The following is a 15,821-nucleotide window of genomic DNA, read 5'->3' on the forward strand; positions in this document are numbered from 1 at the left end:
TGTTGTGTATATATTATTGTATATTTATTCATTTATTCATTTATTCTTATGTATATAAAGAAGTTAATGAATCCAGCTGAATCAGTTATCTGTGTTTTCTTTCTGGATTTGAATTTTTGCAACAAACTCTGACAGAAAGATCTCCATAGATATTTAGGAGGTCATCATAGGTTATCATGAGAACATTCAATGTGGCCTCCATGCCATATTACTAGCCTAAATTCAAACTTGAAAGGGTACAGATAATACATCTCCTGTATAGTCCTCCATAATGCAAATCATCACATATGCTGGACCTGCCCAAATGATATCTAAGAGCAAACCACAGCAACCTTTTTCTCAAGATACTTAAATCCTTCAAATTGCTGAATCAGTGTCAATATGTCTGTTTTGATTCCATACATCACAACTGGAATGTTGACTTCAACCAAATTGTGTTTGAATCAAAGCTTTACGTTGCCTCTTAAATGGGTAGACTTGCAGCTATGGTACATACATGGCTGTGGATTTATCCTGGAATTTTCCAACAATTAAAGAATTATAGAGCAAGAAAGAACCCGGGAGATCAGCCGAAGATCTCCCTTCTTGCTAGAGTGCACATTCCTGAAACAGGCAATCAGTTTTTGGAAGGGCCACATGTGGCAAAGGGCCATGCGACGTGCAGCCTTGTCCCAACTTCGTATGTTTCACTCACATAGGGCGAAAAGTCCTGAGTGAACAGAGAACAAAGAAGCATATTTATTCCTTGAATGTATACAAGGTATTTGTAGAGTAGACGCACAATTTGTTCTGGATTAGGATTTTGACCTTTGTTTTAGTTTTTTTTTTTAATCGTAAAGGACAATAAATAAGATCAAAAAAAATATGTTTCATGCAAATGTTTTGCAGTGCTGAAAGCTATGTATATTCAATGTTGTCTGCAGCTGGTTCCACTTAGAAATGAGCAAAGTGGCTGAAGCTAAACCAAGAGCTGCTCTCTGAACTTCTGCCCACAAACATACATTTATACACACACACACACACACACACACACACACACACACACACAAAACACAATGTAACACAACACAGCCAAGCAACCTTTAGGGAGGTCTCTTTTTTTCATTCCTTTCCATTATCTTCTTCCCACTTTACATATCAAAAGTTCTGGCAGAGACTAAAGGAAAACATGCCAAGAGAACAAAGTTTTCATGATATATTTTTGCTGCTTAACTTTGCAGACTGGAGTCTGCAGACTAATGGGTGCCCAAGCTTGATTTGTGTTGCTTTTAAGATCATTTTAGTCTGGTCTGTCTCCCTGGTTTTATGGAGGTTTTTGTTTTTTAGTTTTGTACTCCGCTCAGAGTCCTTCAGAGTTGGATGGCTATAACAGATTTATATAAATAAATAAATAAAGGTTATAGTCATTTTAAAAAATATATAATAATCCAGCAATTCTAAGAAAAGTCTTGGAACACAGTGATGTGGAGGCGTCCCTGCTCTGGGGAAGTACAGGTAGTCCTCATCTTATGATCACAATTGAGCCCCAATATTTCTCTTGTTAAGTGAGACATTGGTTAAATGAATTTTGCCCATTGTATGGTCTTTCTTGCCACCAGTTGTTAAGTGAATCACTGCAGCTGATAAGTTTTAACCTGGTTGTTAAGTAAATCTGGCTTCCCCCTTGACTTTGCTTGTAGGAAGATCACATGATCTTGGACACAGTAATTTTTGCCTGCACAATTTAGCTTCCCTTTTGATTTCTGTCCATTTTGCATCCAACAATTGCCCTTCATAGAAAGATGATGCTTTAAATATGAACATAATTTTCCATCGCCTATGGAGATTCTCAGGGATAGCTTTCCATCCTACTAAAGGTAAAGGTTCCCCTCACACATACATGCTGTTCATTCCCAACTCTAGGGGGCAGTGTTCATCTCTGTTTCAAAGCTGAAAAGACAGTGCTGTCCGAAGACATCTCTGTGGTCATGTGGCCGGCATAACTAAATGCCAAAGGTGCACAGAATGCTGTTACCTTCCCACCAAAGGTGGTCCCTATTTTTCTACTTGCATTTTTACATGCTTTCGAATTGCTAGGTTGGCAGAAGCTGGGACAAGGAATGGAGCTCACTCTATTATGCGGTGCTAGGGATTCGAACCACCGAATTGCCAATCATTCTGATCGACAAGCTCAGCGTCTTAGCCACTGAACCACCGTGTCCCTTTCCATGTTGCTAGTTCTGATTTATTTAGTGTGGAACATTTCTCATGCCATTTGAAAGAGCTTGTTTAGAGCTTGGAATAGCACAAGCAAATTCTTTTCTGCGGTAGGATTGGCTTTCTTAAATTGCCATCCAAAAGAAATCCATTAGGTATCCTTGCATTAGGTATCACTGGTTGCTACTAGGTCTTATGAAATGATGTTGAATGTTGACTACTCCTGTTTTTAGGTGGAATGTTGCTATCCCTATCCTTTTTTAAAAAAAATGGTTTTGTATCATCTGGGTTTTATCATTTTTATAGTCATTTTGTATGTCACATGAAGAACACTTACCAACTTAAAAATCTTGTTCCCAACTTTGGTAAACAGAATAAAATGAATGCAATGCTATGTTTAAAGTGCTTTTAACTAAGCTGCCCTCGAGCTGTGGATTTTCAAAATTGACCACTCAGTTTCTTTTAACAAGACAGCCATTTCTCTAAAAGGCAAAGGAGTTTGGGCACTCAGTGTCTAAAAGATTTGCCATTACTGCACCAAACAATTGCCCCCAACCTTTTGGGCACCAGAGACCGATTCAGTGGAGAGAGGTTTTTCTGCAGAATGGAGGGTATGTGATTTCACATGATGCCTGAATCCCACGGATGGGCCTTCTCTTGTTTGTTGCGGACTGGTTTCTGGCATGCCATGGCCCAGGGGTTGGGGATCACTGCACTAGGCTTCTGTTGGTTGGTTGGTTGGTTGGTTGGTTGGTTGGTTGGTTGGTTGGTTGGTTGGTTGGTTGGTTTTCCTGTTAGCTACCTGTAATGCCCTCTGCAGAAAAAGGTAGAATATAAATAGAATAAAAAGCAATAATGTAAATAATAAGCTACGGGGAGATCGCAGGACTGGAGGCTCTGAAACTTTTTGAGAAGAAAAGATTCTAAGCCCTTTTTTAAAAAAGGTTAGAAACATTTCATTGCAGAAAAGTGCTCTTAAATTACAGGCAAGCAAATATGAATTCAACATTGGCAATACTAAGCATGACCATGCAACAGTGGTGGGTTCTGGATTCCATTCCAATTGGTACGGTTGGAACGGCCCCGGCGTCACCCACATGGACGTGACACGTGGCATCGTACTTGCTTGCGATGCTTCCGCAAGCCTCCGCAATGCTCCAGCTGCTCACCAGAGCATCGTGCAGGCGGCGGATGCACCATGCATGTGCATGGAAGTGCCAAAGGCTTAAAGCACAGGTAAGGAGCTCGGGCGGGCGGGTGAGCTCTCTGGAGCACCGTACCGGAATGATATCCGGTACTCTGGGCAGGCTCCGGTACGCCTGTACCAGGGCGTACCTCCTGCAACCCACCACTGCCATGCAACCAATGATTACCGGAAAGTTATAAGCTCCCCTTTGGTAAATATTTTCAAGGTGAGACTGAACACCAAATATTAGGAATGTTTTAATCTGGATTCTTGAACTGAACAAAGGTTAAATACAACAGCCTATAAAAGGGTGGGCAACTGTCAGTCTGTGGCAGCAACTTTTATAAAGGGTATTATTGGAATAGATAAAGCTAACATTTTGACCTAGAGATTTTGTGCTTGAATGATTTTAAGGGCTTCTAAAAACCCACTGTACAAAGATGTTGATTTTTAATTCGAAAGGGTTAAGGGGCTGATGTCTTTGATCCTTGCAAAGTCTTTAAAGTACAAAAGTCGCACAAAACATGAAAACATGAAAAGAAGTCACACTGTTACCACACCCAGTGATGTCACTGGCACACATGGTTTGTGCCTCCGGGAGGCGTAAAATATTACAAATGACCAAAAGAATATTGTCCACCCCTTCAAAGTATATTATTTTATTACCTACAGAGCTGAAATACTCTGATTTCTTCGAAGTCATAATAGCAATCTTAGAGTAAGCTTGAAATAAAAAAAGATTACTTTCATATCACCCTTGGTCATCTGAATCGCCTCGGAAATTCTAGTAGAAAATCTACTTTTTTCTTTACAATGTTTTAACAAAGAGGTCACAGTAAGTGGCAGCACCCAGTCCATCTTGCTTGAGCTCCGAAGCTAAGTGAAGAAATCTGGTTACTATTTGTATGGGCAATAGGCTAGTCTGGGAAGTCCAAAAAGCATATTGAAGAAGCTGGTGAGAAACTATTTACATACCACGACAAGAAACTGATGTGAATATGCTCAATAATCAAATTCAACATGAATAATACTTTTTTATTTTAATGCTGAAGGAGACTTACCATTGACGTCACTATGTTCCTATTCTTTTCCACGATTACTTACATTGTCTCTCCGGTCCTTTGAAAACAGCACTTTAGTTGTGACCTGGGCAATGTAAAAAGACACAATATTGTTCAGTTTGTTTTAATTGCCTTTTTGTTTGAAAGAAGCAGCCTCTCTGCTCCAGAATGTTGTCTCCATCAGAGGACAAACATTTAAAAAGTTCAAAAGTGCAAAATGATAAAGAAAATCCTAGCTATTTGTTCTTGCTAGAGCTTTGCTACAGTCAAATTTTGATGCATCGCGTCAGGGAGCCAGTTAGGTGCAATGGTTAAAAATACTGGCTAGAAACTAGGAGAATGGGAGCTCTAGTCCTGCCTTAAGCACAAAGCCAGCTGGGTGACTTTGGGACAGTCATTCAGTCTTAACCCCAAGACAAACAAAACAAGGGGAAACCAGTTTGGAAAAATGTTGTCAGAAAAACTGCAGAGACTCATCCAGGTAATCACCAGGGATCCAAATTGACTCAAAGACATACAAACCCAAAGGTTTACTGTACCTAATCTACACTTTAGAATAGAATAAATAACAGAGTTGGAAGGGACCTTGAAGGTCTTCTAGTCCAACCCCCTGCTTAGGCAGAAAAACCTACACCACTTCAGACAAATGGTTATCCAACATCTTCTTAAATACTGTTGGAGCATTCACAACTTTTCTGGAGGCAAGTTATTCCACCGATTAATTGTTCTAACTATCAGGAAATTCATTTTTAGTTCTTACTTGCTTCTCTCCTTGATTAGTTTCCACCCATTGCTTCTTGTTCTGCCTTCAGGTGCTTTGGAGAATAGCTTGACTTCTTCTACTTTGTGGCCACCCCTGAGATATTGGAACACTGCTATCATGTCTCCCCTAGTCCTTCTTTTCACTAAAGTAGACATACCCAGTTCCTGCAACCATTCTTCATATGTTTTAGCCTCCAGTCCCCTAATCATCTTTGTTGCTCTTCTCTTCTCTTCTCTGCTCTGCTCTGCTCTGCTCTGCTCTTTCTAGAGTTGTGCTTACAATCTTATTTCAGCTTTCCTTTGCTTTACAGACCTGAAAAAGTCTTAAATGGGGTAGCTGTTAATCAAGGACTACCTGTAAGGCCAGTTGATTGTAAATAATATTTTTATTTGATTGATTGATATAATCCAGTTTTCCCCCAAGAGTTGGTTTACATGAGGATATCCATCCACTTTCCCCCTACAACAGCCACCTTGTAAAATACTTTGGGTTATGATGGATAGATTGACCCAAAGTCAACATGGAGTTTCTACAGCTTAGAGTGAAGTTGAATATGAGTTTCCTTACTCCTAAATCAACATTTTAAGCACCAGCCCAGGCCAATACTATATTCGCCCTCTGTCACTTATTTGCTAAATGTTGAAATCTAATTGATCAACTTCATGAAATTCTCCATGGGCATAAAGGTTGCTGGGGCAATTTAGATTCTAAAGATCAACTTTAAGCCAAGTCTTTGCGTGTTCATAACACAGTAATTAATCGTGTTTTATCTGCAGAAATAATTCCTTTCCCTTATTCTGGAAGCTTGTGTTAATCAATTCAATTGATATTCCAGGGCAAGAGGAAAAAACCTAGAACTTTAGTAAGTCCCATTCATTTTGGTGAAACCTATTTCCCTAAGGCTGTGCTTATGATTACAATGTGTTGGTGGCTTTATTTAAGTGGAACATTTCATATTATTTTGTTGATATATCTCCCTGATCACTTACAAATCACTCAGAAAACAGGACCCAAGAGAAGATAGGCATAGCTACTGAATATCTGTGGATTTATATTTTCCCCAGCCTACACTTACAGACATCTGCAAACTCATAATGAAAAAGTAATGTTGTAAAGCACAGCTGTCAAACCTGCGGTGTCACGTTGCCATTTCAAGATGTTTTTTCCCTTCACGGAGCTGGAGTGGGAGTGGCCTGCACATGACGCATCCTGCCTGTAGGACGCCAGTTTGACACCCCTGAAAGGGAAGGAAATAACTATATTGTGTAGGGCAGTTGGGAGCAGATGACTCGTATCTGTGCTGTATTACACTTCAGGCCAGGTGCAAACACTTTATCCCATTTTCTCTTTATTTATGGTTCTTTATTGTTATTCATTAAGCTTTAGGTTTCTTCAAAATAAAGCTGTTCTGATCTAGGCTTCCCAAAAGCACGAAGCAGACTCTTTGTCCTGATAAAACCCCTTTTATTTAGTTTAAAGTGAATTTATCTCCAGCAAAGTCCTGGAAAACAGCCTTTCAAGAGATTTCACAACTACAGACCTTTATCAGGCTTGGAGAGCTGCCAGGGCGATATCTTCCAAACGCCACTCTGTAGCAGACAATACTTGGCAAAAAGTCAGGAACAGATCTTCACTCTAATGAATTGAATTGTCTCCTGCAAACTCCACTCCCCTTTTGCTCCTCTTTATTGCCTATGGGAGGGGCCATTCACCATCTACCTGTGGTACCTTACTCCTGAGTCGACCCATGTTCCTTAGCTGTTCCCTTCTTCTGGCAGCTCTGAACATGCACACACTGGGATCCAGCTATTCTTCTGATGTCCCACTGATGTCCGACTCCGAAGGCAGCTGATAACTGTCAGACTGACCTGGCTCCATCGCTGCATCCGATGCAGAGCACTCATCAGAGCCTTCCCCAGACTCCAAGACTGGCCCATGTTACTCCCCAACCTCCTCACTGTCCAAATCTGCTTCCAGATCCGCTGGCCACTGAAGGTCCACAACAAAAGCAAGGATGTAAAAAAAAAGTTGCTTGTAAATTGGATGCAGTTCACTATCCCACCTGCTATAACTTCCCAGGGTGGATAAAGTTAAACTGTTTTGGTGCTCTTTTCACATTTTTGAGATTGTACAAGCTAATATTATAGGCAAATAGAATCACTTGCACTGCGGTATCTTCACTGAAATGTCTTAATTTCTCTTTTGTGTGATGATGTAATGCCAAGCATGATGTCAACAATCTTGGATGTTTATGATTAAAATAGGCCCTAGTGGTTAAAGCATCTGGCTAGAAACCAGGGTACTGAAAATTATACTCCTTCCTAAAGCTAACTGGGTGACCTTGATCCTTCATTCTCTGTTAGTCCTAGAACAGAATAGAAAAAAAGAGTTGAAAGGGATGTTGCAGGTCTTCTAGTCCAACCCCCTGCTTAGACAGGACACCCTACACCACTTCAGACAAATGGTTATCCAACATCTTCTTAAAAACTTCCTGGGTTGGAGCATTTAATTGTTTGGGAAATTTCAGGAAATGTCAGAAAATTTCTCCTTAGTTCTAAGTTGCTTCTCTCCTTGATTACTTTCCACCCATTGCTTCTTGTGCTACTCTCAGGTGCTTCGGAGAATAGCTTGACTCCCTCTTGTTTGTTGTAACCCATGATATATCGGAACATTGCTATCATGTCACCTCTAGTCCTTCTTTTCATAAACCTAGACATATCCAGTTACAGCAACTGTTCATAGAAAGAATGGCAAACCAATTCCAAGTCTTATCAAGAAGACTGAATGAACTTGTCTGGACCATTGATTGATTGATTATGCACCATCAAGTCATTTTTTACTCCTAGCAATGACCCAGATAGATTTTCTCCAGGATGATCTGGTAATTTCAGACCTTCCAATAGTGCACTCATCAGCACTGTAACTGACTCCATCCACCTTACCGCTGGTTGTCCTCTTCTCTTTCCTTCAATCATTCCCACAAGTAGAACTGGGTCTTCACATAATGTGCCTTGAGTAGGATAATTTGAGTCTAGTCGTTTGTGCCTAGCACGAAAACTTTTGAGTTGAAATCTGGGCTATTGCCAGGAATCAAAACTGACTTGAAGACACAAAGTTTCTTTAAGTCTTGTAGAGAGCTGAGAACCCAAGTGGAGTGGTTTTTTTCTGCTGTTTTTATGTGGGGGTGAATGTTCTGGGAAGCCAAACAGTTTCTTATTTCCCCAAAACTATGTAAAAATAATGACTTCAATCTTCCACTTGGTCTTTCATCTGGGCAGTGAAAAAGACTGAAGTGTTGTCCTTTACCAGGGAGGGGGGGGAGTTAACCTTAAAAGAAAATCTCAGCTCCTATTGTTGTTGCATCCTTTGGAGGAAAGGGGAAAAAAATCTGCATCTTATTTTAGAAGACAGAGGATTCCAAAGGACCCTCCAGAGAAATACTGTAATGTAATATTGTAAAACAATAATTGAAAATATCACTGAAAATTAGGGAAAAAATTAACATGATTTAACCCATTTGGGGAGGATGGCTCTCAGCATGCTGTGGAAAACACAATGCAGCCTCCAAAAAGTTTACAACCTCGAAACAGAGAACGCCCGTAAGGAAGGCAGCTACACTCTCGTAGTAGCTATTTCAAGACAACAAAGTTTGCTGGGAGTATGCTACATGGACACCCTGCAAACATCATTTGTAATTTTAGAAGTCGCTATGCCTCTGTCCATCTTTTTCTTTTCCTAAAAAAAGCAGGGAGGGGGAGACTATTTCTGAAGTTTTAGAAATTTAAGATTGCTTTTAAAAAATGAATGCATTTCCATGTAAACTATATCAGGCATTGATTTTGCTCTGGACATTCTTATTTTTTTTTTCACAGAGAGTAAGCAGATGTTCTGTGAGATAATACCCATCTGGCCCACAATTGGCTAATACTGAAAAGTGGAAGATTCATTGGCTCGTGAAGGCATCCACTACCATCTGAGCTGAAATCCACATTCATTCATTCATACATTCCTTCCCAGCAACATTCTTTGACCAGGAGCCAGATACCACTTGACGTCACTGTGTTAACTGAGAACATAATGTCCTGGCAGAAGGACCAGGTTTTACTAAGGAGGGAAGAGGCACTGCTCACCATTGGGACATATTAAAAGAATTAAGAGCAAGAGTGAGGAATAAAAGAAGGGGACACTAAAGAAGCAGGCTGAAAATGCTACCCATGGAATGATTTAAAATCTTTCCTTTTTCACTTTGCACATTAAGGAAAGTCAAAGAGGCTACAGCACTTTTGATTAAGTGCTGAAGCAAATAGGGATAACATTAGCAAATTTTGTGTGTTTAAAAATCTGTGCTAGTGCCATTCCCCACCCCTCAGTATTTCTTGTATTTACTAATCAATTAAGAGAGCTCTTTAAAACTTGTTTTAACAAAAGAAGTGAAAGCAAAGGTGCCAAGAGATGGTACTTGCCAGCTGCGTTCTTTGAGCAGCTTATTCTTCATCAGGATTAGATATTACAGAAAAAAATCCTATAAAAAGTCATGCAAATATGTACATTAGAGTGAGGTGTTAGTCATCCATGTTATTAACCTCTCCCTTTTCGTTTTTTCTTTGCAATTTTAGAGACTGTTTAAGGAAGGTTGTAATGGCAGGCTTGCAAATTCTGGGAATGATGTGGCTGAATTCTCAGTCTGATTGAAAAGATTGCTGTACAACTTCATAATAAGTAAGATGGAAAGGATAGGGCAATCCTATTTTAAGTATAAACACAAGGAATTTAGAGCCCTGAAGACACATATCCATATTTGTTGTTGTTGTTGTTCCGTTCAATCATGTCCAATTCTGAAAGATCGCTTCGACACGTCCCTGCAGTTTTCTCAGCAAGGTTTTTCAGAAGTGTTTGCTGTTGCTTCCTTCCTAAGTATGAGAGAAAATGACCAGCCCAAGGTCATCTAGTTGGCTTTGTGCCTAAGGTGGGACTAGAACTCAGGTTCTCCAGGTTTCAAACCTGATACCTTAACTAACTACTACATCAAACTGACTCTCATCTATAGCAATTTCACATTAATGTAATTTACATTCTCAAACTAAGATAGTAATCTAATTTGTTTAAGAAGATGGACATACTATAAAACATACAAACCTGGTTTTAAAGTTTCAGATGATACGGATTATAGAACACTACTAAATGGCAATAAAGAAATGAATGAATGAATGAATGAATGAATGAATGAATGAATGAATGAATGCTTTATTTGGTCAAATGTGATTATAGACACAAGGAACTTGTCTCCAGTGCAGAAGCTCTTGGTGTACCTGCAAAGACAGATCCTCATTTGGAACATAACGTGCCAGATATCACGGTTGTAGAGGGCCAAAACATACAATTTATTGACATCACAGTACTAGGAGATGCCAGAGTCAAAGAAAAAGAACTGGGGAAAAAATCACGAAATACCGCGACCTGGCCATCGAAACTACGCGATTATGGATGAAGCATGTAACAGCAATACCCATTGTCATCGGGGCACTTGGTATTATGTCCAAGAATTTTATAAAATACATCAACAAATTGCAGCTTCCTGCAATAACACCAGCGGAACTGTAAAAAACTGTGCTACTCGGAACATCGTATATTTTAAGAAGGTACTTGGTTGATACCTAGAATGCTGGCAGCAACCGGTATCAACCATTAGCACCAATCCATGGCATTTGTGATACATTTTTGAATGTTCAGTTGACTGAGGTTCATGTTTAATGAATAAAATACAATAATAATTTCATGTTTAATGAAATAATAATAATAATAATAATAATAATACCACCACCACCAAGTAAGAGGGGACAGTAAAGAAGATAATCAGAAGGATAATAACTCTTAACTTTTTTCAACCATCCAGATTTTTGCAGGCCAGATCTGATAGCCCTAGAAATAACTGGCATATAGAGCTAAGATAGAGGACAGGCAGCAACGGCTGTAAAGAGCTGTTCCAAAAGTAAATTAGGATATATATATCCTAGATTAAAAATGAGTTAAAAATATAAAAATACATACATACATACATACATACATACATACATACATACATACATACATATTTGGAAGAGCTCTAAAAGTTTGGTATAAATTAAAAATAGATTAAAAATCCGCTTACAGCAACATGCCACCACTCCACACACACACACCAATATTTATTGAAAGACGGCAGCTCCGATCACGCTTTGCTCGCACAAGCACGAAGCCGAAGGCACCAGCCTGAAGATGGCGAGTGGGACCTCGTCAAAACATCACAAAGATACTCTCAATCTTACACAAGAAAAGACCCGAATACGCCATGACCTACGTATGTATGTATGTATGTATGTATGTATGTATGTATGTATGTATGTATGTATGTATGTATGTATTTTTAACTCATTTTTAATCTATTTTAATCTATACCGGACTTTTACAAAAGCACATATTGTGTGGCTGCCATTTGTTTTAGACTGGCATATATCATTTAGTTTAGCCACTAATTTTTATCGTCCATTTTGCAACTCTCACCATTACACAATATACAGTGCCTTTTAAAATATTGCATTAAGGTTCATTCATTCATAATGTTATTTATATGCTGCCTTGTCCATTTAAAAATAATAATAATAAAAGGGAGGGGGTTTTTTGGTAAGTGTTAACTGATCTCTGGACTGGATTAGTGACATTGTGGAGGCAGCCAATCCACATTGTCAATACAAAAGTTTATTTTGTGTCAGTTACCTGTATCCTTTACTTCTGCACTTGAAAGCATATTTGGAAGCCTTGTTGCTCTGTTAAGAGTGGGGCCAGACAAGGTTTTCAACTGTTTTATCTTCTTTTTTCCTTCAGGAGATAAAACTTCTGTGTATCCAAAGCTTAACACACCTATTTTTCTTTCTGTCTTTTTTAATTGTTTCCTGCTAAAAATTGGCAGGAGTTTGCACTGCAGTTGGCAGTTTGCTGACATATTTTGTCAACATGATGTTGGGGGAAGGGAGTGAAAACCTGGTTTAATACAGATTATGATACATTATTCAGATCTATACAGATCTGCACAGCCCTACAGAAGACACCAGAACTCAGGCAAGCTGATCTGGATGAGGTTCCTTCAACTTGCAAGTTCCAGATTATTTCACTCTACATCTAGAAACCCTTTTCTAGATGACTATAAAGACAGCAATCTGAAATGAGGACTTGCTTTGTTTTCCTACTAATCCTGGGAAGGGGGGAACCCTATAGTTTTTTATTTGGACCTTATCCAAATTTTCAATAGGTTTTGTTTAAACGTATTGTTGATGGAAAATTAAGTAGCTTCTTTAAAAATTGATGGTATAACGGAAATATGTATAAGAAAAAATTATGCTTGTATCTGTGTTCTTGGTCTTATTTCATTCTACATTTTTTTGGCTAGTTTTGGGTATGTGCAGCTTTGCTAGTTTTAATCATTTATACCATAAAGACTTCACATTACCTTCTGATAAAAATTGTTAGCTTGCCAACAACAGACTTCAGTTTCCAACATGTGCTGCATACAGTCTGAATGTATTTCAGTTGAATGGGTTAGCAAAAGACTTCAGAATAAAGGGAATATTTTTTGCTAACAAGACTAGGTTATTGTGCATTACTAAAAGGAAGACCCAGGGCATGCTTCTTTGTTTATTAATAGGTTAGTTAATTCGAATGTATTAATTTCATTTATTAAATAAATAAATATTGCCTTTCCTTCAGCAACTCCAAGCAGCATACATAACCTCCTTTCTACAACAACAACTCTGTGTAGTAATTGGGCTAAGAGAAAAAATCCCTCAGTGAGCTTCTGAGCTGAAGGTGGACTCAACCTTGGATCTCCTGTGTCTAACTTTAAACTCCAAAACCTTAACCCTTGTCCCTCAGTAGCTCACAACCCCCAGCTTTGACTCAAAGGTGCTTTATTCACCCTTCTGTCAGGAAATATCCCCATGAATGTAGCTTTCCCCTCATCACCAACTCAAAGCTGAAGCCATATCTCTTGGAGATTCTCTTATCCAGCATGTAAGCAGTTTTCTCCTGACATAAATCATGTTTTATGCATGATCTGGCTCACTTAACATAAGGCCTGGCTCAGGGGTGGGCTTCAAAAAAAATGGGTTCTCTTTCTGGTCCCTGGGTGGGCGTGGCCTAGTCAGACTCCTGCACCATGGCAGGGGGGCGTTTTTGCCTTCCCCAGGCTCTGGAGGCTTTCCTCAAGCCCAGGGTAAAAACTTCCTCCCCTAGGCTCCAGCCTCCCTGGGAGTCCTGCACTTACCTCGTACCCAAAATGGGCCACAGGGAGACTCCTGGGAGGGGAGGGGTGGGGTGGGGTGGCATGGGCAGGACCAACCAGGGCTGGGATTTGGAGGTTCTCTGAACAGGCTATAACGTTAGCTATGAGTTCTCCTGATCCTGGGCGAACCCATAGCAGCCCACCCCTGGCCTGGCTTCTATTTAGCTGTTCTACGCATGCTTCTTCTTGTCATGACTTCTCTTCATGGCCATTTTGATTTGTGCTGCTGGATGGCATGACACCAGAAAAGTGTGGTGCTAGCCAGGTATTTGTTTCTTCACAGGTTTGACAGGCAGGTTGCCAGACAGGCATCCTGGCTCTCTGCGATTGCCAGAGAACATAGTAGACCAGGACCACTGGTTAGACCCTGGTGGAAAGAAATGTCTTAATGAATAGATTGCATCTAAACCTTGTCTCTTTTACCACCTTACCCTACCCTGTTTGGGGAAGAGTGATTGGTTCATATTTTTCCCATTGGCAGGAAATCCACTAATCTCGCACCTTAACTTTCTCATAGTAAATTGTTAAGGCAGTAGTGTTCGCTGACTTTGTTATCCAGGCAAAATAGAAACCATCTAAGTAGACCGACAAAGTTATGCTGGCCTACTATTGTCTTCCCTCAAAAACTGGAGAAAAACACTTTAAAACAATGGCCTGGATGTGTCCATAGGTTTGTAGAAAAACTGCCTTAGCAAATTTAACAGTGGTGTCTCGGTACTCATCATTAATTGGTTCTGGGAGGTGCAATGAATAACAAAAATGATGAGTACCAAATAATTTTTTCCTATAAGGAACAATATAGTGAGTTATAAGGCAGCTGACACCGACAAGTTCTAACTTGTGTGTTGAGTACCAAACAAACAATGAGTACTGAGACAAAATTTTCACATCAAAATGCACTATCAAATTTGATGAATTTCAAAGCAGTTGAGTATCATGGTACCCTGTATTCAGGATGGCAGAATTGATTATGGTATTATAAGAAGTCATGTCGCTATATATATAAAAGTCAAGTACCACTCACTCATCACAAAATCTCCAGAACCATAAAGCCTACAAACTTGAAATTTGGCATGTATGTTCCTCTTGGCTTTTAGGTGCTCACTAAGAAAGTATTTTTCAAAATGACCATCAGATCATTAGTATTTCTTATAAAGTAATTAACACGCTCTGATGCTAAAAAGTTCTACTCCCCATCCCGATCTGAAAAGAATTCTGTTCCAACTGCTAGTTGCCTTATATTAACATGCTCTGATGCTAAGGAGTTCAACATTCTACTCCCCCTCCTCACCTGAGCAGAACTCTGTTCAAACTGCCAGTTGCCTCACATTCCGTTACCTCAGTTCAAACTGGCAGATGTTCCATTCCTTCACTCAGGAACAGTCTGTGGCTCCTTACAGTACTAAACGTCAGTACCTCACCAAAATGTCTATGGAACTGCTTCTGGACTCAAGGCGGCAGGACCGATATTCCCTTATGTGTTTCAATCACCGGCCATCACTGAGCCATTGGATTGTGAACCGAATTTCTCCTGCATAGCCCAATCACATACTTTTGTCACAAAGCATGGGGTATCTAGCTAGTCTTTGTATAAGATGGAAAACATAGTGGGGGAAATGAAGTCTTGATAGATGCGTGGTTTTTACTCAGGGATTATTTATTATTTATTTAGCTGTTACATTTATATGCCATCCATCTCACTGCTAAAGCAACACTTATACAGCAAGCATGATGACATGTATTTTCTCCTATTTTCTCTAACTATTAAGTGTTGTTAGGCTCATGAGTCTTTTACATGTGGTTCTTTAGCTTTAGTCTCTGTTTGCATTGGACAGGCTTTCAAATTAGTGGCAGAAAGAAATATTCATGTATTTTTTCCTACTGATTTTCATTTAAAATTTAGAAATTTGTGCCTCCCTGAATAATTTCTGCTTTAGAAATTATTTAAAAGAAGAATAGAATTTTACTGATATTTTTTACAAATGGAGGAATGTGGTATTTTTTGTACTTAAGGAGACCGCCAAGGAGACGTTGGTGAATAACCTGTCTTTCACTGTACAATCATATCTATGGTGGTCTGCAATGTTCTGCCTTTCTGTGCTTCAATTAAATCCAAAGGCATAATTAGCGTTTCAGTGACAATACAACCTTAAACATTGAAGTATTACTGCTACTGTTAAGAGGAAATCCTGCCCTTCAAAAAGTATTTGAGAGTTTCTTCTTCCCCCGCATATAATATTTATTCACATCCTGGAACAAAATCTTGATATTGTGTGTGTGATTCCATTTCAAGCTCAGGAT

The 15,821-nt window shown here is 39.4% G+C and overlaps 1 long non-coding RNA gene across 2 annotated transcripts; it reads right to left on the bottom strand.

The window, feature by feature from the left end:
* Positions 1 to 2,133: 2,133 nt before the first annotated feature.
* Positions 2,134 to 6,649, bottom strand: LOC116509748. 2 transcript variants are annotated; one of them, XR_004255530.1, is made up of 3 exons: positions 6,337 to 6,649; positions 4,444 to 4,528; positions 2,134 to 3,010 (listed from the first exon to the last, which is right to left on the bottom strand). It is a non-coding gene; the product is annotated as an uncharacterized LOC116509748 (long non-coding RNA). The 2 variants fall into 2 exon arrangements; XR_004255529.1 differs by lacking the exon at positions 2,134 to 3,010 and having other exon boundaries at positions 3,841 to 4,528.
* Positions 6,650 to 15,821: the final 9,172 nt, after the last annotated feature.

This window comes from Thamnophis elegans, chromosome 5, assembly GCF_009769535.1.
Source record: "Thamnophis elegans isolate rThaEle1 chromosome 5, rThaEle1.pri, whole genome shotgun sequence".
Classification (NCBI taxonomy): Eukaryota; Metazoa; Chordata; class Lepidosauria; order Squamata; family Colubridae; genus Thamnophis; species Thamnophis elegans.